The 7292-nt window shown below is 43.1% G+C and overlaps 1 long non-coding RNA gene across 1 annotated transcript in view; it reads left to right on the forward strand.

The window, feature by feature from the left end:
* LOC131203356 (uncharacterized) overlaps nucleotides 1-1483 on the forward strand; it is a 94239-nt gene extending 92756 nt beyond the window's left edge. The window contains exon 3 of the long non-coding RNA XR_009156350.1: nucleotides 1150-1483. This is a non-coding gene — a long non-coding RNA (uncharacterized LOC131203356). The remainder of the gene's footprint in view (nucleotides 1-1149) is intronic.
* The last annotated feature ends 5809 nt before the right edge of the window (nucleotides 1484-7292 follow it).

Below are 7292 nucleotides of genomic sequence, written 5' to 3' on the forward strand. Positions count from 1 at the left end.
TGTACATTCACTTAAATAAAGTAGAGGATTTGTAATCATTTCTTTCTATTCTTTTTTTTAATTTTAAAACAGGGCATAGACACAAAGTGACTTTGTGCCAATTCAGGAAGAAGTTCTAAACTTCTGTGATCCCCCATTATGTTGCTGAGTTCACCAGCTGAAACCAATTTATTCCTGACTCTGTTGTGGTATAACCTGAATTGAGAAAATGAGGATCTTGTTGTAATAACAAAGCTCTGATGAGCTTGGGGGTGTTGGGTTTCTCCATTGGAGGCAACTTTTGTTTCATCCTGCTTTAAGCCCTTGAGATTCAGCTGCCTTAGGAGGTCTAGTAAGAGGAATACTGGATTGACGTAGCATTAGGGAAATTAGAGGTTGGCCTTGTTTTCTCATTCTCTTTGGCAAAGCAGGAATCTATTTCATTTTTCATTTTATGCAGCTCTGGGATTTTGACTGTTCCAGAGGAAGGGAAAAGGTAGTGTGGTGGAAGGATACTTGGAATGTGCTCCTTTTCTCTAACTGTAGTTACTATTGTGTACCATGAAGTACCATGAAGCACACCTGATAGAAAACTGCAGACATGCTGTTGTAGTTTCAAGCTTTCCCTATTCTCTATGTAATTTGGAATTTTTAATATATAAGGAATAGTGACTTCAGTGGTGGGTTTCAACATTTTTTACTACTGGTTCTGTGGGCGTGGCTTGGTGGGCGTGGCTTGGGCATGGCAGGGGAAGGATACTGTAAAATCTCCATTCCAACCCCACTCCAGGGGAAGTTTACTGCAAAATCCCCATTTCCTCCTGATCAGTTGGGATTTGGGAGAATAGAATGGGGATGGGGCCCATCAGAATTTTTACTATCGGTTCTCCGAACTACTCAAAATTTTCACTACCAGTTCTCCAGAATTGGTCAGAACCTGCTGAAACCCACTTCTGACTTGATAGTTAAGCAGTTTCATCTCATTAGTAATATCTTCCTTCCTTCCTTCCTTCTCTCCTTCCCTTCCTCCCTCCCTCCTTTGTATGTATAAAATGATAATTTGTTAATTTGTTTAAAATGTTTAATACATTTTAGCAATAAAAATGTATTGAGAACACGGATGCAAATGGAACATTACTAAATTAACTTTTTTTTTTTTTTTTGGTACAGTGGTATCTTTGATGTTATTGCTACAGCCCTCTATGGATACCTTCCACTTCTCTTGGGAGTTCAAAGGAGAGCATTACTTATCACATTGTGTTCTCAAAGTTCTGAAGTGGGTAGAAGTGAAAATCAGCAGGACATTTCAAGATTTTATCTCAAGTTGTGATCCTTTTAAGGATTTTGCTTTTTTAGCTGACATTCTGTCATTCTTTGTCAGTTTTCTCAAATGTAAATAACCTGCAGATATGCAACTTCAGCTTCCAGAATTCTGATAAATGGTCATGTTTGACTGGAGTCCTATAGTCTACATACCTGGAAATAGAGAAAATTACTCTCTTTCACTGCCATTATTTCATTAATAAAAGGATGGGGAAATAAAACAGCTTCCCACCTCTTCTTCATATAACAGTGTATTCTCAGGAATTCATCTTTTAATGAGCATTTTGCCAGAAGTCATGCAGAAATCATAGATTTCATTCTGGCCAGTTGTCATTTGGAACTGTGCAAAACCATCATTAGAACATACCCAGAATTATAAAGTTCTTCCAGACAGCCAAGGCTTCCTGTTCTTCATTTTTCAGATTTCAGTGAAAAACACATTTGATGTGAATGTCAGATCTAGTTGGACATCAGAGTGCTCTAAGCATGGGCATATTTATATACTTATAAATCTAGAGCTCAGAAGTACTTCAGCCAAGAAATGAGTTTGGAGACTCATCATCAATTAGGGCACACATACCAGCTGATAACTGAGTTCCTTGCTTTGGCTCTTTGCAATTATTCTGCATAGAATAAATTATTAGAACCTCTGTCTTTCTTATTCATCGTAACAGCAAACGTCTATTCCAAACTCTTAATTCTAGCATGCTGGTAATTCTGCGTTTGAGTTCCCTTTATCTAAGTATGTCAACATACTGATAATGATAAAGATAATGAAGCTTGAGTAAACCGCGCTGTAGGAGATGACCAGGCTGAGCCTGAGGGTGGCGTCAAACATGTCATCAGTCACAAATCCCTTCATGTTCACAAGAGATCTAAGCTCAGCCCACCTTGAATTCCATGCACTCTTATCTACTGCCAATTTTCTTGGACAGTTAGTAGTTCAGATTCTGGTAGAGAGATTACACTTGCAATAAATCTTTACACCCATTTGAACTGCCTGATCTTCTGATTTCCCTGGCACTTGACTGGCACTTGCATTCTCCACTGGGAACACAATCTATTCTATCAAACAGAAGGCAGTGATATATTGCTATTTGTGAATCACTATTCTCTGCCTTAAAATGGCATTTTCCATTGATCCTTACAATGCCACCAGAAAAGCGTTATATTCCAATTAGAATTGCAAAAAGTTGGATTGGGGGATTTCATCTCATTCCAGTATCAAGCTGCCTCTAAAAGATCTAAAGATCCTTTGAATCAGCTGAAAAGTATGCCAACATAATCAAGCAGGTGACATAGGAAGTCCATAAACAACATTTCCTTTTTGTTTTTTCCTTCCAGCGTTTATCCAGCAATAGATATTAAAAAAAATCTTAGTGGAAGTGATACAATGGTCAGTGATAGCACTGTGCTTCATGCAGTTGTCTAAAATAATGTTTCTCAAACTTGTCACATGTAAGATGTATGGACTTTCACTCCCAGAATTCCCAAGCCAGCCGGTTTGAGAAACACTGGTCAAATCTATACTTCCAAGCAGTGGTGGGTTGCTAGCTGTTCGCCCCAGATCAGGTGAACCGGTAGCAGTGGCGGGAGGTTCCGCCCACTCTCCCGGATGATTCTGTGCATGTGCAGAAGCATCAAGCACCCACACAAGCACGTGTGCACCCACGAGCGAACCAATAGTGATGGGTTTTGAAACCCACCCATGCTTCCAAGCCAAGACCTGCTTTCTGGACAGTCCTGAGATATGCAGTCTGAAGAACAGATACTCTCTGTGCATTAACAGTTTCTTGGCAATGTTAGTGTACTTTTTTAAAATTGGAAACCCCAGTGCAAAGTGTAACATTCACTGTCTTTCTGTTCATGCTTTGGTTCAGAAGTGCAAAATTACATTTGGCTGCATTTAGGTGTGGCTAATCAGATATCTCCTTGAGGCTTACCTTCAGCAACACTCAGTTTAAAGCAGGGTTATTTCTTCAGTGCCTTTCTTCTCATACTCTGGATCATTGTCTGTTATACACACTCCCTTCCATCTGGTCTACAGGTTTCTTCTTCTTCACTAGATTCTTTTCTATACTATTTTAAAAAACCAATCAAATACCTGTTCATTGTGCTAATATGCACAAAGATATTTGGCTGACTGGCTCAATGTGTATTGACCTTATGAAGACAGAAGTGGGTACCCATTTGTGATGGGTATTGGAGAGTAATTATTTCTCATAAACAAAGATATCCAGGGTTGCATGTATGCTACATAATAAAGCTATCCTATGTTATAAAGTATTTTACAAAAAAACCCTACCTGATTTGCACGACAAGCTATATACAGCATAGTGCTTTCTTTTTTTCTTTTAGTCAAGGGGATCCATTGGTTATGTTCCATAATGTCCTACTAACCAACAAGATGGGCTATATTCAAACAATTACTATTCAAAAATCTAGGTTGTTCCTACTTGTTTTAGAGCCTGAAGCAAAGACATCAATGGGTCAGCTCATTCTCACTCAAGAGTCAAGTGATTTGGGAACTGACTTCTTCTTGGAGATGAATAATATGCAGCACCTGAAGGAGGTGGAGGAGTAGAGGAAGTCACATGACTTATCCAACCTTTTACTATCACTTCTAAGTAGCTTGATGCCTGGTTGCTTGTCTTCTTAATGTCAAATGAATGAGCCAGCCTTAACCAGGGTCACCTAATCAACTTTATTTGTGGTCAGAGATGACCTATTTAAACAATAACTATCTTGCCAGTTCACTGTTCTATGATTGAGAGTGATATTTAATAAATGAGACCTTGTGCTATACATTCCTAATCTTGAGCTTGTTTTTCTCTGAGTGTAGGAGCTCAGGGGCAAGATGAAAGCCACACACATACACCAGTTGTGGAATTCAAATTTTTTTACTCTTGGTTCTGTGGGTATGGCTTAGTGGGCATAGTGTGGCATGGTGGGCATGGCAGGGGAAGGATACTGTAAAATCTCCATTCCCACCTCACTCTAGGGGAAGGATACTGCAAAATCTCCATTCCCACCCCACTCTGGGGTTGGCCAGAGGTGGTATTTGCTGGTTCCCCAAACTACTCAAAATTTTCATTACCGGTTCTCCAGAATCTGTCAGAACGTGTTGAATTTCACCCCTGACATACACAAACCTTTGTATCACATTGTCCACCAAGTCTGTAGTTTCTATACTTGTGCACTAGTGGCTCCCCTTTGTTCTATTTTCAGTTTCAGATTTTGTATGGAGATCTTGCACTCACAGGGTGCTATAAATTGAATTTCATTAATTAAAGTTTGCCTTCATCTTACAGCTGCCAGATGCAAGCTGCAAAAATCAAAATCACATAAGGATATAGAGTAGTCTTTGCTGCTACCTTCTAGTCATCCAATGTTCCGCAGCTCAGATTTGTCAGCCTATCTTTCCCTGTGTTACTTCGTTAATTGGGCTGGACCTACCTTTTTGCTAAGTGAGCAAGTTGTGTTAAGTTGCAGGCTATGAAACGGAGTAGAATTGGTGTTGCTGTATATGCTGTGTGGCAAGCTAGCTGGCTTGTACATTTATTGTAGCCATGGTATTATCCAAGATGCTATGAATGTCTTGACCCCCCACTACTCTATTGCTTCCCCAAAAACACATTTTTTGTAGGGATGACTGTAAATGAAAACCTATCCAGGTTTTTCAAACAACTTTTTAAAGGTAAGCACTCTTAACAAGAAGAGATGATGAGACGGGACATTTAAACTCCACTTGCAAGCCCAATATGTATATGTAATGTATTTGAATTTCAGGAGGGAAATTTGGGCGGGAAAATGCATGTTGCTGATTGGCTGATGCCTCAGCCAAAATCCTATTTAAAGAGGGGTTTTTGCCTGTTGGCTTTTGCTGGGATCACAATAAACCAAAGAGCTGTTGTCACTTGTATCGTCTCCTGCCTCTTCATTGCCCGAACTCAACATTGGCGACGAAGGTGGGATATTGAAGGCAGTGAGACCGGGAAAAGAGCTGAAGGAGCAACTTAGTTTAAAACCCAGCCAGTATCAGGAGCGGATACATAGCGATGTCTAGCTATACGCCGCCAGTGCCATTCGACACAGCCAAGGAGAAGTGGGGGTTGTACATGGCTCGTTTCGAGTGTTTCCTCGAAGCTAATGAACTGCAAGGAGTATCGGATAATCGCAAGGGCGCTTACTTCCTGAGCCACTGTGGGCCAGAAGTCTTCGATACCGCCGAATCACTGTCGGAACCAACGCCTGTACAGTCGGTGCCATGGCAAACGCTACAGTCGACGTTACAAGCACACTACACGCCGGTGCCATCGAAGTTTGTACAACGGTTCGAGTTGAGGCAAAGAGTTCAGCGAGAGGGCGAATCGATAAGCGTATACATGGCCGCATTAAGGAAAGCCGCAAACCACTGTGAGTATAGAGACTTAGAGGACTCTTTATTAGAACAACTCATTTGTGGGGTCAGGGACATCCGACTACAGAGGCGGCTGCTGTCGAAAAGCAACCTAACCCTGGCGATAGCCCTGGATGAGGCCAGGGCACACGAGATGTCCACCAAAGCGGCGGAAACCTTACAAAAGCCGAACACGCCGAATGCTGCGGCGAAAGCAACGCCAGTCCACAGCGAAGAAATCCAAGCCGAATCGGACGGTGAAGAAGAGGAAGAGGTTTTCCACACTGGGAGGCCGGAGAGAGGCGACCCGGACGAGTGCGTGAGTTGCAAAGGCCAACACCAACGACAGAATTGCAGGTTCAAAGACGCAATTTGTCGGTGGTGTGAAAAGAAAGGACACATAGCTCAGACCTGTCGAGCCTCCCAACCTTCCTGCCAAAAATTCAAACCGGCCAATCAGCAGGGCGCTGGTTCAGCGAAGCGGCCAGGGATTGGCCAGTTCAAAAAAGGCGCAAAGTCGAATCACACCACTGTGCGAGTGGGCCACGCATCGACATGCATAGAAAAGAAAATATTCACTAAGACCTACATCGAAGGAGTGCAGTGTAAAATGGAAGTGGATACGCATGGGACCTACCAGAAGTCGCGAAACGACAGCTACAACCCCAAAAGCTGAGAGTGCAAGACTACCAGGGAAACCGGATCCCCGTAAAAGGAGCCACAACAGTCAGAGTAAGATATTCCCCCCGTTTCGTTGCTTTTTTGGCATCTGACGTCTTCGGATGGTTTCTGGGCTCTCCAGCTCTTCTTGACTTCCCTGACCCCCCCGGGACTTGGTGGAGGGGTCTAGGGTGAAGGGCTGTGAAAGATCCCCTTGTGGCCCCCACCGGAGGTGTCCTGGCCTAGCTCGGCCTGGTCAGGCCTAGCGGGGCCTGCCTCTTCTCGGACTAGGAGTTGCATTACCATCTGCAACTTGGGTCAGCTGCATTTATCATCTTGCACTTTATATGGCCAGCTGGAGTTAGGGGTGATGGCCATCTTTGGGACTGTCCGGGAAGGTGACTGGAGACCGAGTGGTGTATTGGGGCCCTACTCTGTAACATCTTTTGAGGAAACATCTACTTTGAAATCTCGGTGACGCCACGAACGGGGGAGATGAATACCACCTCTATTAGGATGGATTTTAGGACTGAGCTTTCCATGAGTTACATTAACTTTTTACTATCAGATTGCATCTGCGACTTATACCAGCTTGTACCAGCTTTAAGCCAGCCACCATCTGTAGACATTTTGAAGATGGGTATCCACTTGGACTTGGCATTACATCCTGCCACCCCAGACTTTACCTTGCTACCTCACGTCGTCTTCTCTCTCCTGTTTATGCTTTTAACTTATTTATGCGATATTCTGCCTTAGAACTCTTGCGCCTGCAGTGCCCCGCCTCGCAGGAATGGCCCGCATTATCAAGGGCCGGCCTCAATGACGGGTCTTGGGACCCACAGAGGTGGCATCACGAAAAAAAGAGCCTTTGGGGTTTTAGATAGGGCTTTTTAAGGGGTGGGAGGTTAGGTGGGCGTTGGGGTAGCCCGTC

This window comes from Ahaetulla prasina, chromosome 8 (assembly GCF_028640845.1).
Source record: "Ahaetulla prasina isolate Xishuangbanna chromosome 8, ASM2864084v1, whole genome shotgun sequence".
NCBI lineage: Eukaryota > Metazoa > Chordata > Lepidosauria > Squamata > Colubridae > Ahaetulla > Ahaetulla prasina.